Source organism: Dermacentor andersoni, chromosome 8 (assembly GCF_023375885.2).
Source record: "Dermacentor andersoni chromosome 8, qqDerAnde1_hic_scaffold, whole genome shotgun sequence".
NCBI classification, from domain to species: domain Eukaryota; kingdom Metazoa; phylum Arthropoda; class Arachnida; order Ixodida; family Ixodidae; genus Dermacentor; species Dermacentor andersoni.
In genome coordinates, this window is record NC_092821.1 from 67,790,457 (window position 1) to 67,807,519 (window position 17,063).

Consider the following 17,063-nt stretch of genomic DNA (forward strand, 5'->3'; position numbering starts at 1 on the left):
GCTCTGTTTCGTCGAGGTGCGCTCGTGACGTGGTTGCAGCCAATGGGATTTGAGGTGCTGTTTCGCTGAGACGACAGACGCCGGCTTTTTTGCTCAATGGGCCATTTGACGCTTTCGCATAAATAATCGCTACAGAATAATGACGACGTGGTTATGTTGAGCTCGTGTTCACGCTTCATCTGCACGGACCGAATTCGGAAGCGAATTTCGTGTACTTTTGGTACTGGGGCCAATTCTGTACCATGCAATACACTCAGCCATGGAGCATCCGCAACGATCACGCGATAGGCAAAAAACGCTGTGCTTTAAACATGCACCCATAGAGTGCCCCAATATTGCAACCAGCCGATCCGTGCATAGTGAAGCGTCCGCATGGCCGCGTTTGCCACGTGGCCGTGCTATGCGAGTGTGTGGCTGATATATCAATTGAGTAATTGAAAGGCTGGTTCCGAATGCATTTACTAACCAATTTGAGTCCGCGGCACTTTTATGTGCTGCTTTGAATAACTGCGTGTGGTACCGCGGTTCCCGCAGTCGCCCAATGCATGTGGCGCGTACTTTTGCAGCAGCGCTCGGCATGTTTCGACTAAAGCAATTTCATTTCAATTCTGCTCTCCACTCATGGCGGCTGTAGCTGCTTATAGTTATAGAGTACTTTGGTTATAAAGTACAGTAAGTCTAGTTAATAAATTTTATTGGGATGTGAGGTTTTATTTTGTTAAATCGAGAACTTCGTCAAATTGAAACCATTTGACTAGATCACGCAATATGCCATAAAATTGATGCAAGAGCCAAAAATGTCGTTTTTGCCTACGTTCACACTTATTGTAGCAGTTGAGCATGTACTCTGCCTTAACAGAAGAAAGGATTAAACATTCTTAAAAGCTATATGCCAGTGATACTAAAATCACCAGAACTCAATTAGACCTACTATACCCACATTTTTCTTTTTAATTATGGCAAATCAGGCAAGATATTAGTTGATTCTAGGTTTTCAGTGCTCATGAATGTGACAGTGAAAGTATTGAATGTCATGTAGTGTAATGCAACGAAAACAAGGACACAAGAAAAAGCAATACACAGACATAATTAGGCGCTTGTGTCTGTGTTTCATTTCTTCTTGTGTTCTTGTTTTTGCTGCGCTACACTACATGCTGTTCCATGATGATCAACGAACAAGCCCACATTGCCGCCCCCGTGTAGAGAAATTCAGGAAATTTCGTTATACACTTAAACTTTGATATAATAAAGTAGGTAAAATCGGCAATTCGCTTCGTTATATAGAAATTTCCTTGTATTGAAATTCGATCTGTTATGCAAATGAGTACAGTCGCCGATCGATTTTTGTTGCACGGAAAGGGGCCATGCAATTTTCCGAATTATTGGGCAATAAAAAAAAGCAAGTTTGAATGAGAAAACATTTTATTTTGACGAATATAGGAGTCAGCGATGAATGATACGGTTTCATGCCACGTTTATATCTTTACATCAGCGGTACGAATTAAGCGACGCCATGCTTTCGCGTGCACTCCGCCCCCAAAGCGTCGCCCGGTCGCACTGCGACGACGCTATCATGAAAAGCGCCGGCAGCTGGGAGCGAATGCTTCGTCTGCTTCTCGTTCCAACGGGTCATCAAAACTCGAGATTGCGCAACCTTCAATACTAAACGTGCGGGAAAACAGCTTACATGATGCCACGCCGTCTTGGCATGCCCGCTCTTTCCACACGCAGCAGATTACCTCTAGAGCAGGATTCGCGGCTGCATATATGCGCTCAGCCGCGTTTGAAGCCACGTGCAGTCATGGCCGAGAGGCGCGCCAACTTACCCCCCCCACTCCGCCCCCTCGCGCGCGCTTGATCGCGTTACCGCGAGCCCGCTTTTCCCACGCGAGCCATTGCTCGCGTGGGAAGGCCGCACTTACGAAGCCACCATCTTTCTTGTCTCACCCTCGCACTCTTTCACTCGCACCTAAAGCACAAGTGCGCGGGGCGCGATAGGATCTGATCGCACTTGGACTTAATTTATACGGAACATGATGCGGCACCAAGCTGTTGTTCTTGTCGCGCTGCACGCAGTTTGAGAGGTGCGTTTGCAAGCAGCCGCTTGTAATTCAATCATTTGACTATCTGCGTCCGCGGAAGTTACCATTGATTGTCTTGGCACTCCTCTGCGGCAGAAGCGAAATTTCGTTATATTGAAATTGCACACAAACACACTTCTTTATATATAGGCTCTAAATGCATGGTGTTCTATGGAGAAGAGGTTATGAAAAGTTAAATACTTCGCTATATCGAGAATTTCGTTATACTGAGGCTTAACTGTATAGAGATTTGAATTTATATACCTTGTTGTGCAGCTCCTTGAGTCATGGTTTCTATGACTATGACTCATATGACTCTGTATCTGTTGCGTAGAAAATCTATCTCGCCCCGTTTCCCTACCTTTCTCCTTTTGGAGGAGGCCCCCTCTTGATGCTATCCTTGTTCCACTCTTGGCCCACATCATTTCATAATTGAGGCATGTAAGGCCACAGTTGCTTGTGCGATGCAGCTCTGACATCATGCGTACCATACAGAATTGTACGTGAGCCTGAGCCCATGCATAACCATTCTTCTGATCAAATGTTAATTTTTAGACTGACATCCTTTCCTCTTGCATGACAGTTATCTCTGCTGTATTGTTGCTGCTCTCATCTATGTATACCAATCAATTATCTTAGTCAATTTCTTCTTGAACATTGAGTCCAATCTTTGCCAATTTAAGTGTGTGTTGAATGTTAATTTTTTAAGACCTGTCTTCACAATCTGCCTCCACCTCATCCATTTTAGCATCCTCAATTCAGTCACTTCTCCATCCTGACTTCTAGGTGACTTTATTAAAATTGTTTAGGTTCCATACAGTATTGCTGGTCATGTATTGTCTTATAAGTTTATTAGACAGTGAAAATCTTCAACTTGACTGGAACCTGTGTAACATAAATATTATAATGCATCTTTTCAGTTTTTCCAAGCTATGTCAATTCTGCTGATTCTGTGGGCAGTCCAAATTTTCTATGTTGGTGTTTTCAGTTATCATTGAACCAAGGTATCCGTCTTCTCTATGGTTTACCCTCAAGGCTTCCCTTTCATCTACTCTGAGAAATTGGCATGCGGCTACCAGATGTGGGCAGCTTGCCTCACAACACATGCACATGCTCAGCTACTTTTGCCAACCTTTGCGCTAAATGTCAATCAGCATGAGTGAAGCAGCGAGATTGGGGAATTATGAAATTAAGGCAGAGGTTCGAGCATTAAGGGAAGTCATACTTATGAGGTGAGTACATGTGAAGAAAAGTATTCAGAAATGTTGGGAATTTGCAGTTTCCTGTTTATTGGTCTATTAAACTCTCCCTAGCTATTTCAGTTATTTCATCATGTGTTGCAATTTTTAGTTGCAATATGTTCTTCTTAAGTGCTGCCACACTTACTACTAGAAGTTTGAGAACTTATATTTCTTATTCACTTGGTTCATTCATACCTACAAGCAGCAGTCTTTTCACTTTACATCAGCTATTGAATGTAATGCCCAGATATGTTTTCAGTCTACTTCAGTGGGAGTCACTAACACAGTGAATGATCATGAAGCATGTGTGTTCTTAGAAAGTGCCTTCATGTGATGCAGCTGTAAGTTAAGGTAGGGGATGCTTTGGAAAGCATGTTATGTGGCTTACATGAGAATTATTTTATGGCAGAAAGCACACAAATATTTGTATTTATTTCTGGTGTTCTTCTTCCTTAATTACTTTCTTGATTCAGCGCATATATATGAAGCAAGAGATCTTGGCTAGTTCTTTCTTTACATTAGCAAATTACATTAATCATATAATAGCACACTTTACATAATTGAGCACATTAAAGGTCACTTGGCGAGCAAAACATGTACTTGTCTTTTTGAATATCCCAGCTTAATGTTTTAGTGTGTGCAGTTTGGACGTGATTCTTGAGAAGCACTACATCTGCTTCAAGTATATGAGGTATAATTGCTTTTGCTTAAAAATAATCCTAATCTTCCTTGATAGCTGTCCTTTTCTTACTAGACAATATAAGCATGGTGCTTAATTCCAAGATAAATATGCCTGCTGTAACTGTATGCATCTGTGTTTGACTATTCGTTACCTACTATTCCTATTAGAAAAATGTATTTGCCAACCTCCAATTATTTGCATTGAAGTAGTGAAGAGTTTGACGGCAGCCTGTCTGGTTTGGTCAAAAGAGGCACGGTAAGTAGTTTAAAATTAGATGCTAACCATAAAAATGAAAAATAGGAACTGGTTCAACTGGAGCTTTGTTCACAATCTTTGCGAACAAGGCTTTCAAGTGGGAGCCGAAGCATCTATCTTGTATGCCCGATCTTCATTTGCTTATTATTATTATTATTTAAATTCATCTAGCCCTAAAGAGGTGGCAATTTATTTCGAATACTACTCTTTGCATTTTGTTTCCATTGCTGAGTTTTTTTTTTTTAAAGTAACTTCATGCACCACACAAGTACAACTCAAACATTTTCATTCTTTCAAGGACGTCACACCTAGTGGAAGGTATTCTGCACTAACATAATTATTTTGAGATTTCCAGTAAATACGTAGTCCTCACAAAAGGTATCTAAATAATTTTGGCCTAAGCGGTTATACATTAACCATGTAGGTTTCATCAGCTTCTGACATCACTTGGTCTTGGCAAACTTGTGAGCTGACAAGTTTGAGCATGCAGTCACTTCCCTCCATATTTGTTTCGATGAAGGCTTGCCCTTTCGTGCTACTCTGGATCCACTCCCGTTTCCTGTGATTACCACTACGGGCTTCAAGGCACACACCCTCAGGAAGACTTTTCATGGACAAACCTGGTTCTTTCACACTTTTACTAAGACAGACATTGAAAGCAAGGATGGCATAGCAGGCATGTTGGTTACAGAAGTACTTTATTAAATAGCTTTGTAAGTATTCATCTTGTGGACATTTCCATATCCTCTTCTGCTGAATTAGCTGGGGGAGCATGTCTCCTTCTTATGCATACCCCAGCCCAGCCAATCAGAACTTCAGCAGCGGATGAAATGGACATTTCCACTAGGTGGACACAGAATACATCCCCTGTGCTCTGTCCTATCTTTCCACCGTTCTCCATGTATTTTACTCAGTAAACTACTGGTTCAGCATGTTGGCCACCTTAATCAATCTTCCAATATCAGCACTTAAAAGGTATACAATACAAATAAGGCACTGTAAACCCAAGCAGTTAGGCTGGCGATTGCTGCTGTTATGCACCATACAGGCAGACGCAATGGCTTCACTGTAGCTTTCTAGGTTAACTTTACTGAACTTTGAATTTAGACAAGGCAGAATATAAACACAGACTAGCATCTTTCTTATGTGCTTCACGCCTCTGCTTTTTTGTGTTACTAGAATAAGTATGTTGAACCTAAATGAAGTAAAAGGAAATTGTCACACTAATTTCATTTCACTGTCTTTTTAAAGGTATAGCAAGATTTTTGAATTGCATTACGAGTTGTTACTTGTTTCGATCTTAATGTTCATTTCTCATACTCCAATTGGATTACAACTGTTCCCTCATCCACAGCTATCAAGGCCTTATGGCAACTTTGGAAGCTCTCTGAACTGAATAAATGCTATGCATTGCATTATTTCTTAATACATTTTCATGGCTGCCTTTAACCTCTATAGTTCCTCATTAAAGCCAGCATCTCTCTTGTGACCACATTTAAAGAGCTTGTGGTAATGTATGCCTAACAAGAAAGATGGGTACTTTGTAGTGCTAGTTTGCTCTAAGTAAATTGTTTTATGCAAAAATTGCTGACATAATTGTCTGATAAATACTGCATCATGTTTGCTATTTTGCCTTCTGTTTCAATTTCGCTGCATCTATACATTTTACCAGTGCATGAGTAGGGTTCAAGGCTGTTCTTTAAAATGCTCATGAGCACTTATCATGATCAGTTCCCCATATGCTAATTTTGCTGATGGTTTTGAAGGTTTTGCTGATGAGAATACAGGAATACGAGCAAAATTGACAAGGAACCAACATATAGATAACGTCTGCATGACTGCCTATCAAAAGTTATATTTTCCGAGAAAAAAAACTGGAACATGCATCACGTAATGTAAAACTTATTGCATACACCGCCTTCGTTAGGATGATACTAGAATATTCAGCCGTTGTTTGGAGTCCCCATCAAGTGACGCTTAAGAGGAAGTTGGAAAGGATACAGAGTCTGGCGGCACGTTTTATTTGTTGGCCGTGTCTGCTGTGCCCGGGGCACAGCAGACGAAAGGTGCCCGAAATGTCTACGTTCACCCATGACGTCACGTCCGCTATAACCCATGATGTCACATCCGCTCATTTCCATGGCGTCTGTCTTACAGAGCCGGCTGCGCTGCGAAGCGGTTCGTATTCCGTGCCCACTTAGAGCGTGAGTAATTCATCTTCCCACGCTATATGCGTGTAATAAAGGATTGGGGCTGTGAGCTGTTTGATGCGTTACCATTAGGTACCTTGTGCGCATATTTTGCCTCATGGCCGCGTCAAATTGCAGCCGGCATGTGGAATGGGCCGTGGCATCTTATATGGAGCTGCTCATGTGAGTGGTATTGCCTCCGTCAGGATCGTCAGTGCGTGCACAGAACCATTCAGTAGTCTGATTCAGGGGAGGGTGCGCATAAGAACGAGGACGTAAGAAAACACTGGCATGCCGAGCTGTTCCGTCAGATCGCGTTACATCGCGCTTTTTTTTGAAGACCATCTCGCTCGAGCGAGAGGATCTTAGAACAGCATTACTACTGCTTTTTTACAGCTTTGCTGCGGCTCATTTAATCATCACCTGCATTCTTTTAATAATGCAAATGGCATCGCTGCGCGGAAGAGCGTCTCTTGAAGTTTCCAAACAAGAGCCAATGCCGCCGTGCCTGCTGCATACACGCTTACCTTTCCTAACGCAGCTAAGACGCTGCACTAGCTCTGCTACTGCGTGATACAGGGTCACTGTGATATGAAAATTAAAAAGAACAAACGAAATTAATGCAGAAAATGTCAAACGTTGCCAAGCGTGATAAACGGACCTGTCTCGCTAGATGAGTTGAAGAAATCGGCGTCCTGAAGTCAGCTTCGCCGCAGTAGACTAGTGTTACGCGGTGAAGCATGTCAGAACTGAAGAGTGACCGCTAATAATATGTGTTGCTTAGTGATGTACGCGTGCACCTGCCGTCTCCTGTTACATTACGCGCGCCGAGGCGCCTAAGTGTACTGGACGGCCTTCAGCGCTATTTCGGACGTGGCTGTGATGCTTTGAACCGGTGGTTTGTCGACATCGTAAGCCAGTTAATGTTTACACGGCCATTTTTTTCTGAGCTGTTGATTTCTTCCATAATAGCTACGTAATTTCGTAGTTTCCTGTTCAACTGCTTTGGTCATATGCGAGGCAAGGTTGTTCTCTTTAGCCGAGCGCAGTTTTCGAAAGCGAAACGACGCTTTTGCATCAGCATATAGTGCCGTCGCCCATTTGGAACACAGTCAATCAATGTAATTTTGTATGTCACTGGGAAACCGCCGAACGCAGGGAACTCACTCGCATGCGGGGAACTGCATAACTAGCCACGGGATTACCGTGCCTCTTGGGAAGTTGCTTTGCATCAAAGGCCAGGTACCCTTGCTATGATTCACCGCAACATATTTTGTATGTCTAACCGCTTAACATATTTGTATTGCGGTGAAGCTAACCTTACGGAACCGAATTTCGCAACGCTTTTTAGACTCCTGCATCTCTACCAGCCACTACCAAACGCTTGTCGGTACGTTTCTTGGCAAAGGTCCAGCTAAATCTCCCCTGTTGGGAGTGGGGGCTCACGTATATGAAAACTGCCAAGGAAAGCAGTTGCCCTGATGAAGGCACGCACCCCTGTCGAAACATTTGCACCAGCCTGTTCGACCACCGTTATCACCGCAACATATTTGTGTGTTGCGGTGAAGCATGCCGATATTGGGAAAAAAAAGATTTACGTGAATCTGGAATGTATGGTTTCTGTCAGCGACGAACCTAATGTTCTACTCTCAACAAAGCAGATTTTCGCGGCAGGATGCATGATGTCTTGAGAACTTTTGTTGGCTAAAGCCATACATGCCAGGTTAGCTCTTGTCACAATAATACGCTTTACCGCAATACACAAGAGGCCTCGCTGCAGGACACGCCCGCCGTAGTTAGCCAAAACCTTACGTGACCGTTCACTGCAAAACACCGCCTGTATTGCGGTGAATCGTAATAAAGCACATTTGTCAGTTTAGGATGTAAAGAGCCTTGCTTTTCGCTTTTGTAATATTATGACTCAGTTTAATGAGAACATGTATTCACTGCTAAAAACATCCACATTGAAATAGAGATATGAACACTGATGGCAGCCTGTGTGATGTTTTATCCCTTTACTTTTTTGTGTACCTGTCACGCTGCCATTATTAAATTTTCCTGTACTTTGTAAGGTGCTGACGTACATAACACAAGGAGCCATTTTGTAATTAGTGTTCAAGGACCAGTGTGATGGCTTTTCTCAAGAAAGGTTTGGGTTATGTTGTTGTGAAGGTATCTTTTTAGAGAGGTAGCTTTCTGAGAAGAAATCCGATGTCAGGAAATAGACCTCAATGGCACAGTAATCTTGGCTGCCTTTTGCTCAAACGTGCCCTTGACATAATTGAGTGATTTGCACTTGCAACTGGACAGCAGCCTTAGCTTGGGAGACCAGTGATATGGTATATTTTATCAAACTAGGTGGCACATAGCATTACCAGTCCGAATAGAGACCTGTTTAAATGTTTGTCACCTTTAACACCCAGATTTTCGACCACAAATTCAGAAAAATCTGTAGCACATTTAGAACCTAGATTTTAAATGCTGTATAAGTTGGCTTCTTGTTCACTGCAGCTGTGCTCGGCTTCTGTCCAAACGGGAGAGCACTTCTGCACAGCTTATTAGGGAACATTCTTATTTACATACTTTCTTTTTATTTATTTCACCTACAATCACAATCAAATGTTTATAGCACATGAATGTGCTGTGCATGAATCTTAACTTACAATGCCATGTTCAACAGCACAGTGCATGTAGCTTGTGTTGGTTCATTCAAGCTAAGCATTGCTACAGCCTTTAACTGTAGGTATCATGGTATTAGAGCAGAGAAATGGATATGCAAAGACAGTTGGGCACATTGAGGCAACATCTTTTTTGTGTGTGAAAAGGTGACAGATACACAATATGGGGAGAACGCATACACTTTCATATTTTCTCGCGCTCAAAGAAAGCCGGAGGAATAAGGTTTCTTCACTGTGCCATAGAAACTATATGTTTGCTCTCAAAGGTAATTCTGATTCATTGGATATGTTCCTGTGCTGTGTTTATTTTCTTCAGTGTGCTTTAGTTTTTGCACGTTAATGTTTTAAACTCGTTTTTATTTTCACAGACTGAACATCCCACGTCTTGGTTTGACTTCCTGGTACAGGATACTTGCACTTAGCATGGAGTGATGAAGCAGAGCAGTGTACTTTTATTAAATGTGCAGATTTTAGCAGTATAACAGCTGTTCATTAAAAAAACGTGTGCTGAAAATAAAGTGTACTTACCCACATTCCTCGTTGTCTATTTATTTATTTATTAATACTGTCAACCCTCATAGAGGGTCATAACAGAGAGGACAATACAATTACATAAATCAAATATGGACAATGTCAATGTACGTAAAGTTGCTTAACACTTGTCAATTCACAGTGAATAAGATTTTCACTTGAATGCTGTTCAGCACACTTCTGACATTTATCAAAATACGTACAATGAATATCAAGTCACACGTATCACTTAGCACTTCAAAACTAAATCGAAAACTCCCATAAATATGCCTCAGCAGCATTTTCAAAGTCGGTGACATCTTTTAGGCTAACAATAGCGTTTGGCAATTGGTTCCACATTTCTATCGCATCCAGGAAAAATGAGTATCGATATGCATCACTGTTGGTATGGTCCGGCTTTATGACGTAGTCGTGGTTAGTTCGCGGGTATCTTTTGCCTGGAGCATGTAGATATTTGAGCTTATCAATCTAAAGTTGATCCTGCATTATTTGATAAAACACCTTCAGCCTATATTTTTTCCTACATACCTCAAAAGATAGAAGTTGCAACGCTGTAACATAAGCGTGACCGATTCCTTCCTTCGGTATGTCGAACAAATAAAACGTGCCGCCAGACTCTGTATCCTTTCCAACTTCCTCTTAAGCGTCACTTGATGGGGACTCCAAACAACGGCTGAATATTCTAGTATCATCCTAACGAAGGCGGTGTATGCAATAAGTTTTACATTACGTGATGCATGTTCCAGTTTTTTTTCTCGGAAAATATAACTTTTGATAGGCAGTCATGCAGACGTTATCTATATGTTGGTTCCTTGTCAATTTTGCTCGTATTCCTGTATTCTCATCAGCAAAACCTTCAAAACCATCAGCAAAATTAGCATATGGGGAACTGATCATGATAAGTGCTCATGAGCATTTTAAAGAACAGCCTTGAACCCTACTCATGCACTGGTAAAATGTATAGATGCAGCGAAATTGAAACAGAAGGCAAAATAGCAAACATGATGCAGTATTTATCAGACAATTATGTCAGCAATTTTTGCATAAAACAATTTACTTAGAGCAAACTAGCACTACAAAGTACCCATCTTTCTTGTTAGGCATACATTACCACAAGCTCTTTAAATGTGGTCACAAGAGAGATGCTGGCTTTAATGAGGAACTATAGAGGTTAAAGGCAGCCATGAAAATGTATTAAGAAATAATGCAATGCATAGCATTTACTCAGTTCAGAGAGCTTCCAAAGTTGCCATAAGGCCTTGATAGCTGTGGATGAGGGAACAGTTGTAATCCAATTGGAGTATGAGAAATGAACATTAAGATCGAAACAAGTAACAACTCGTAATGCAATTCAAAAATCTTGCTATACCTTTAAAAAGACAGTGAAATGAAATTAGTGTGACAATTTCCTTTTACTTCATTTAGGTTCAACATACTTATTCTAGTAACACAAAAAAGCAGAGGCGTGAAGCACATAAGAAAGATGCTAGTCTGTGTTTATATTCTGCCTTGTCTAAATTCAAAGTTCAGTAAAGTTAACCTAGAAAGCTACAGTGAAGCCATTGCGTCTGCCTGTATGGTGCATAACAGCAGCAATCGCCAGCCTAACTGCTTGGGTTTACAGTGCCTTATTTGTATTGTATACCTTTTAAGTGCTGATATTGGAAGATTGATTAAGGTGGCCAACATGCTGAACCAGTAGTTTACTGAGTAAAATACATGGAGAACGGTGGAAAGATAGGACAGAGCACAGGGGATGTATTCTGTGTCCACCTAGTGGAAATGTCCATTTCATCCGCTGCTGAAGTTCTGATTGGCTGGGCTGGGGTATGCATAAGAAGGAGACATGCTCCCCCAGCTAATTCAGCAGAAGAGGATATGGAAATGTCCACAAGATGAATACTTACAAAGCTATTTAATAAAGTACTTCTGTAACCAACATGCCTGCTATGCCATCCTTGCTTTCAATGTCTGTCTTAGTAAAAGTGTGAAAGAACCAGGTTTGTCCATGAAAAGTCTTCCTGAGGGTGTGTGCCTTGAAGCCCGTAGTGGTAATCACAGGAAACGGGAGTGGATCCAGAGTAGCACGAAAGGGCAAGCCTTCATCGAAACAAATATGGAGGGAAGTGACTGCATGCTCAAACTTGTCAGCTCACAAGTTTGCCAAGACCAAGTGATGTCAGAAGCTGATGAAACCTACATGGTTAATGTATAACCGCTTAGGCCAAAATTATTTAGATACCTTTTGTGAGGACTACGTATTTACTGGAAATCTCAAAATAATTATGTTAGTGCAGAATACCTTCCACTAGGTGTGACGTCCTTGAAAGAATGAAAATGTTTGAGTTGTACTTGTGTGGTGCATGAAGTTACTTTAAAAAAAAAAAAACTCAGCAATGGAAACAAAATGCAAAGAGTAGTATTCGAAATAAATTGCCACCTCTTTAGGGCTAGATGAATTTAAATAATAATAATAATAAGCAAATGAAGATCGGGCATACAAGATAGATGCTTCGGCTCCCACTTGAAAGCCTTGTTCGCAAAGATTGTGAACAAAGCTCCAGTTGAACCAGTTCCTATTTTTCATTTTTATGGTTAGCATCTAATTTTAAACTACTTACCGTGCCTCTTTTGACCAAACCAGACAGGCTGCCGTCAAACTCTTCACTACTTCAATGCAAATAATTGGAGGTTGGCAAATACATTTTTCTAATAGGAATAGTAGGTAACGAATAGTCAAACACAGATGCATACAGTTACAGCAGGCATATTTATCTTGGAATTAAGCACCATGCTTATATTGTCTAGTAAGAAAAGGACAGCTATCAAGGAAGATTAGGATTATTTTTAAGCAAAAGCAATTATACCTCATATACTTGAAGCAGATGTAGTGCTTCTCAAGAATCACGTCCAAACTGCACACACTAAAACATTAAGCTGGGATATTCAAAAAGACAAGTACATGTTTTGCTCGCCAAGTGACCTTTAATGTGCTCAATTATGTAAAGTGTGCTATTATATGATTAATGTAATTTGCTAATGTAAAGAAAGAACTAGCCAAGATCTCTTGCTTCATATATATGCGCTGAATCAAGAAAGTAATTAAGGAAGAAGAACACCAGAAATAAATACAAATATTTGTGTGCTTTCTGCCATAAAATAATTCTCATGTAAGCCACATAACATGCTTTCCAAAGCATCCCCTACCTTAACTTACAGCTGCATCACATGAAGGCACTTTCTAAGAACACACATGCTTCATGATCATTCACTGTGTTAGTGACTCCCACTGAAGTAGACTGAAAACATATCTGGGCATTACATTCAATAGCTGATGTAAAGTGAAAAGACTGCTGCTTGTAGGTATGAATGAACCAAGTGAATAAGAAATATAAGTTCTCAAACTTCTAGTAGTAAGTGTGGCAGCACTTAAGAAGAACATATTGCAACTAAAAATTGCAACACATGATGAAATAACTGAAATAGCTAGGGAGAGTTTAATAGACCAATAAACAGGAAACTGCAAATTCCCAACATTTCTGAATACTTTTCTTCACATGTACTCACCTCATAAGTATGACTTCCCTTAATGCTCGAACCTCTGCCTTAATTTCATAATTCCCCAATCTCGCTGCTTCACTCATGCTGATTGACATTTAGCGCAAAGGTTGGCAAAAGTAGCTGAGCATGTGCATGTGTTGTGAGGCAAGCTGCCCACATCTGGTAGCCGCATGCCAATTTCTCAGAGTAGATGAAAGGGAAGCCTTGAGGGTAAACCATAGAGAAGACGGATACCTTGGTTCAATGATAACTGAAAACACCAACATAGAAAATTTGGACTGCCCACAGAATCAGCAGAATTGACATAGCTTGGAAAAACTGAAAAGATGCATTATAATATTTATGTTACACAGGTTCCAGTCAAGTTGAAGATTTTCACTGTCTAATAAACTTATAAGACAATACATGACCAGCAATACTGTATGGAACCTAAACAATTTTAATAAAGTCACCTAGAAGTCAGGATGGAGAAGTGACTGAATTGAGGATGCTAAAATGGATGAGGTGGAGGCAGATTGTGAAGACAGGTCTTAAAAAATTAACATTCAACACACACTTAAATTGGCAAAGATTGGACTCAATGTTCAAGAAGAAATTGACTAAGATAATTGATTGGTATACATAGATGAGAGCAGCAACAATACAGCAGAGATAACTGTCATGCAAGAGGAAAGGATGTCAGTCTAAAAATTAACATTTGATCAGAAGAATGGTTATGCATGGGCTCAGGCTCACGTACAATTCTGTATGGTACGCATGATGTCAGAGCTGCATCGCACAAGCAACTGTGGCCTTACATGCCTCAATTATGAAATGATGTGGGCCAAGAGTGGAACAAGGATAGCATCAAGAGGGGGCCTCCTCCAAAAGGAGAAAGGTAGGGAAACGGGGCGAGATAGATTTTCTACGCAACAGATACAGAGTCATATGAGTCATAGTCATAGAAACCATGACTCAAGGAGCTGCACAACAAGGTATATAAATTCAAATCTCTATACAGTTAAGCCTCAGTATAACGAAATTCTCGATATAGCGAAGTATTTAACTTTTCATAACCTCTTCTCCATAGAACACCATGCATTTAGAGCCTATATATAAAGAAGTGTGTTTGTGTGCAATTTCAATATAACGAAATTTCGCTTCTGCCGCAGAGGAGTGCCAAGACAATCAATGGTAACTTCCGCGGACGCAGATAGTCAAATGATTGAATTACAAGCGGCTGCTTGCAAACGCACCTCTCAAACTGCGTGCAGCGCGACAAGAACAACAGCTTGGTGCCGCATCATGTTCCGTATAAATTAAGTCCAAGTGCGATCAGATCCTATCGCGCCCCGCGCACTTGTGCTTTAGGTGCGAGTGAAAGAGTGCGAGGGTGAGACAAGAAAGATGGTGGCTTCGTAAGTGCGGCCTTCCCACGCGAGCAATGGCTCGCGTGGGAAAAGCGGGCTCGCGGTAACGCGATCAAGCGCGCGCGAGGGGGCGGAGTGGGGGGGGTAAGTTGGCGCGCCTCTCGGCCATGACTGCACGTGGCTTCAAACGCGGCTGAGCGCATATATGCAGCCGCGAATCCTGCTCTAGAGGTAATCTGCTGCGTGTGGAAAGAGCGGGCATGCCAAGACGGCGTGGCATCATGTAAGCTGTTTTCCCGCACGTTTAGTATTGAAGGTTGCGCAATCTCGAGTTTTGATGACCCGTTGGAACGAGAAGCAGACGAAGCATTCGCTCCCAGCTGCCGGCGCTTTTCATGATAGCGTCGTCGCAGTGCGACCGGGCGACGCTTTGGGGGCGGAGTGCACGCGAAAGCATGGCGTCGCTTAATTCGTACCGCTGATGTAAAGATATAAACGTGGCATGAAACCGTATCATTCATCGCTGACTCCTATATTCGTCAAAATAAAATGTTTTCTCATTCAAACTTGCTTTTTTTTATTGCCCAATAATTCGGAAAATTGCATGGCCCCTTTCCGTGCAACAAAAATCGATCGGCGACTGTACTCATTTGCATAACAGATCGAATTTCAATACAAGGAAATTTCTATATAACGAAGCGAATTGCCGATTTTACCTACTTTATTATATCAAAGTTTAAGTGTATAACGAAATTTCCTGAATTTCTCTACACGGGGGCGGCAATGTGGGCTTGTTCGTTGATCATCATGGAACAGCATGTAGTGTAGCGCAGCAAAAACAAGAACACAAGAAGAAATGAAACACAGACACAAGCGCCTAATTATGTCTGTGTATTGCTTTTTCTTGTGTCCTTGTTTTCGTTGCATTACACTACATGACATTCAATACTTTCACTGTCACATTCATGAGCACTGAAAACCTAGAATCAACTAATATCTTGCCTGATTTGCCATAATTAAAAAGAAAAATGTGGGTATAGTAGGTCTAATTGAGTTCTGGTGATTTTAGTATCACTGGCATATAGCTTTTAAGAATGTTTAATCCTTTCTTCTGTTAAGGCAGAGTACATGCTCAACTGCTACAATAAGTGTGAACGTAGGCAAAAACGACATTTTTGGCTCTTGCATCAATTTTATGGCATATTGCGTGATCTAGTCAAATGGTTTCAATTTGACGAAGTTCTCGATTTAACAAAATAAAACCTCACATCCCAATAAAATTTATTAACTAGACTTACTGTACTTTATAACCAAAGTACTCTATAACTATAAGCAGCTACAGCCGCCATGAGTGGAGAGCAGAATTGAAATGAAATTGCTTTAGTCGAAACATGCCGAGCGCTGCTGCAAAAGTACGCGCCACATGCATTGGGCGACTGCGGGAACCGCGGTACCACACGCAGTTATTCAAAGCAGCACATAAAAGTGCCGCGGACTCAAATTGGTTAGTAAATGCATTCGGAACCAGCCTTTCAATTACTCAATTGATATATCAGCCACACACTCGCATAGCACGGCCACGTGGCAAACGCGGCCATGCGGACGCTTCACTATGCACGGATCGGCTGGTTGCAATATTGGGGCACTCTATGGGTGCATGTTTAAAGCACAGCGTTTTTTGCCTATCGCGTGATCGTTGCGGATGCTCCATGGCTGAGTGTATTGCATGGTACAGAATTGGCCCCAGTACCAAAAGTACACGAAATTCGCTTCCGAATTCGGTCCGTGCAGATGAAGCGTGAACACGAGCTCAACATAACCACGTCGTCATTATTCTGTAGCGATTATTTATGCGAAAGCGTCAAATGGCCCATTGAGCAAAAAAGCCGGCGTCTGTCGTCTCAGCGAAACAGCACCTCAAATCCCATTGGCTGCAACCACGTCACGAGCGCACCTCGACGAAACAGAGCGGGTGAAAGGGTACACCTGCTGTCGCTATAGTGCACCAGGTGTTGCGTGAGGGAAGAGGGCGTCGCCGCGACGCCACGTCATCCTTGCTCTCGCAAGCCGCCGCCCAGTCCGTATCTCCCCCCTCCACTGGGCTTAACTGCTGCGCGTGCCTGCCGGCCTTGGTGGCCACTGCTGTTTCCTGGTCTCTGGTCATGCAGCACGTCGGTGGCATGCGGTGTTGGCACCGCAGGCTGCTGCTGCTTGCTAGCTCGGGCCCAATGTAGCTCTAGGGTGCATCACTTGCAGCGTAAAACTCGAAGGACTGCTCAGCGGCGTTCAATTGGGCATTAATGCTTTCGCAATCACAACTCAGATAAGACATGCTTAGCTGTCCTCATATGTTTTTCTTTAGTTGCCAAGTGGACGCATCATTGTTCACCATTCACAGTCTTCAATCTGTCGTCATCATTGCATTGTCATTTCAAATTAGTTGTAATATCACGCCGTCGGATGCTGCCGCCTTCACGCTGTGTAGTAAGTACGCAG

At 42.0% G+C, this 17,063-nt stretch overlaps 1 long non-coding RNA gene across 1 annotated transcript; it reads left to right on the forward strand.

The window, feature by feature from the left end:
• Positions 1-6,293: 6,293 nt before the first annotated feature.
• Positions 6,294-9,659, forward strand: LOC126535989 (uncharacterized). The gene is made up of 2 exons (XR_011896038.1): positions 6,294-6,463; positions 9,495-9,659. It is a non-coding gene; the product is annotated as an uncharacterized lncRNA (long non-coding RNA).
• Positions 9,660-17,063: the final 7,404 nt, after the last annotated feature.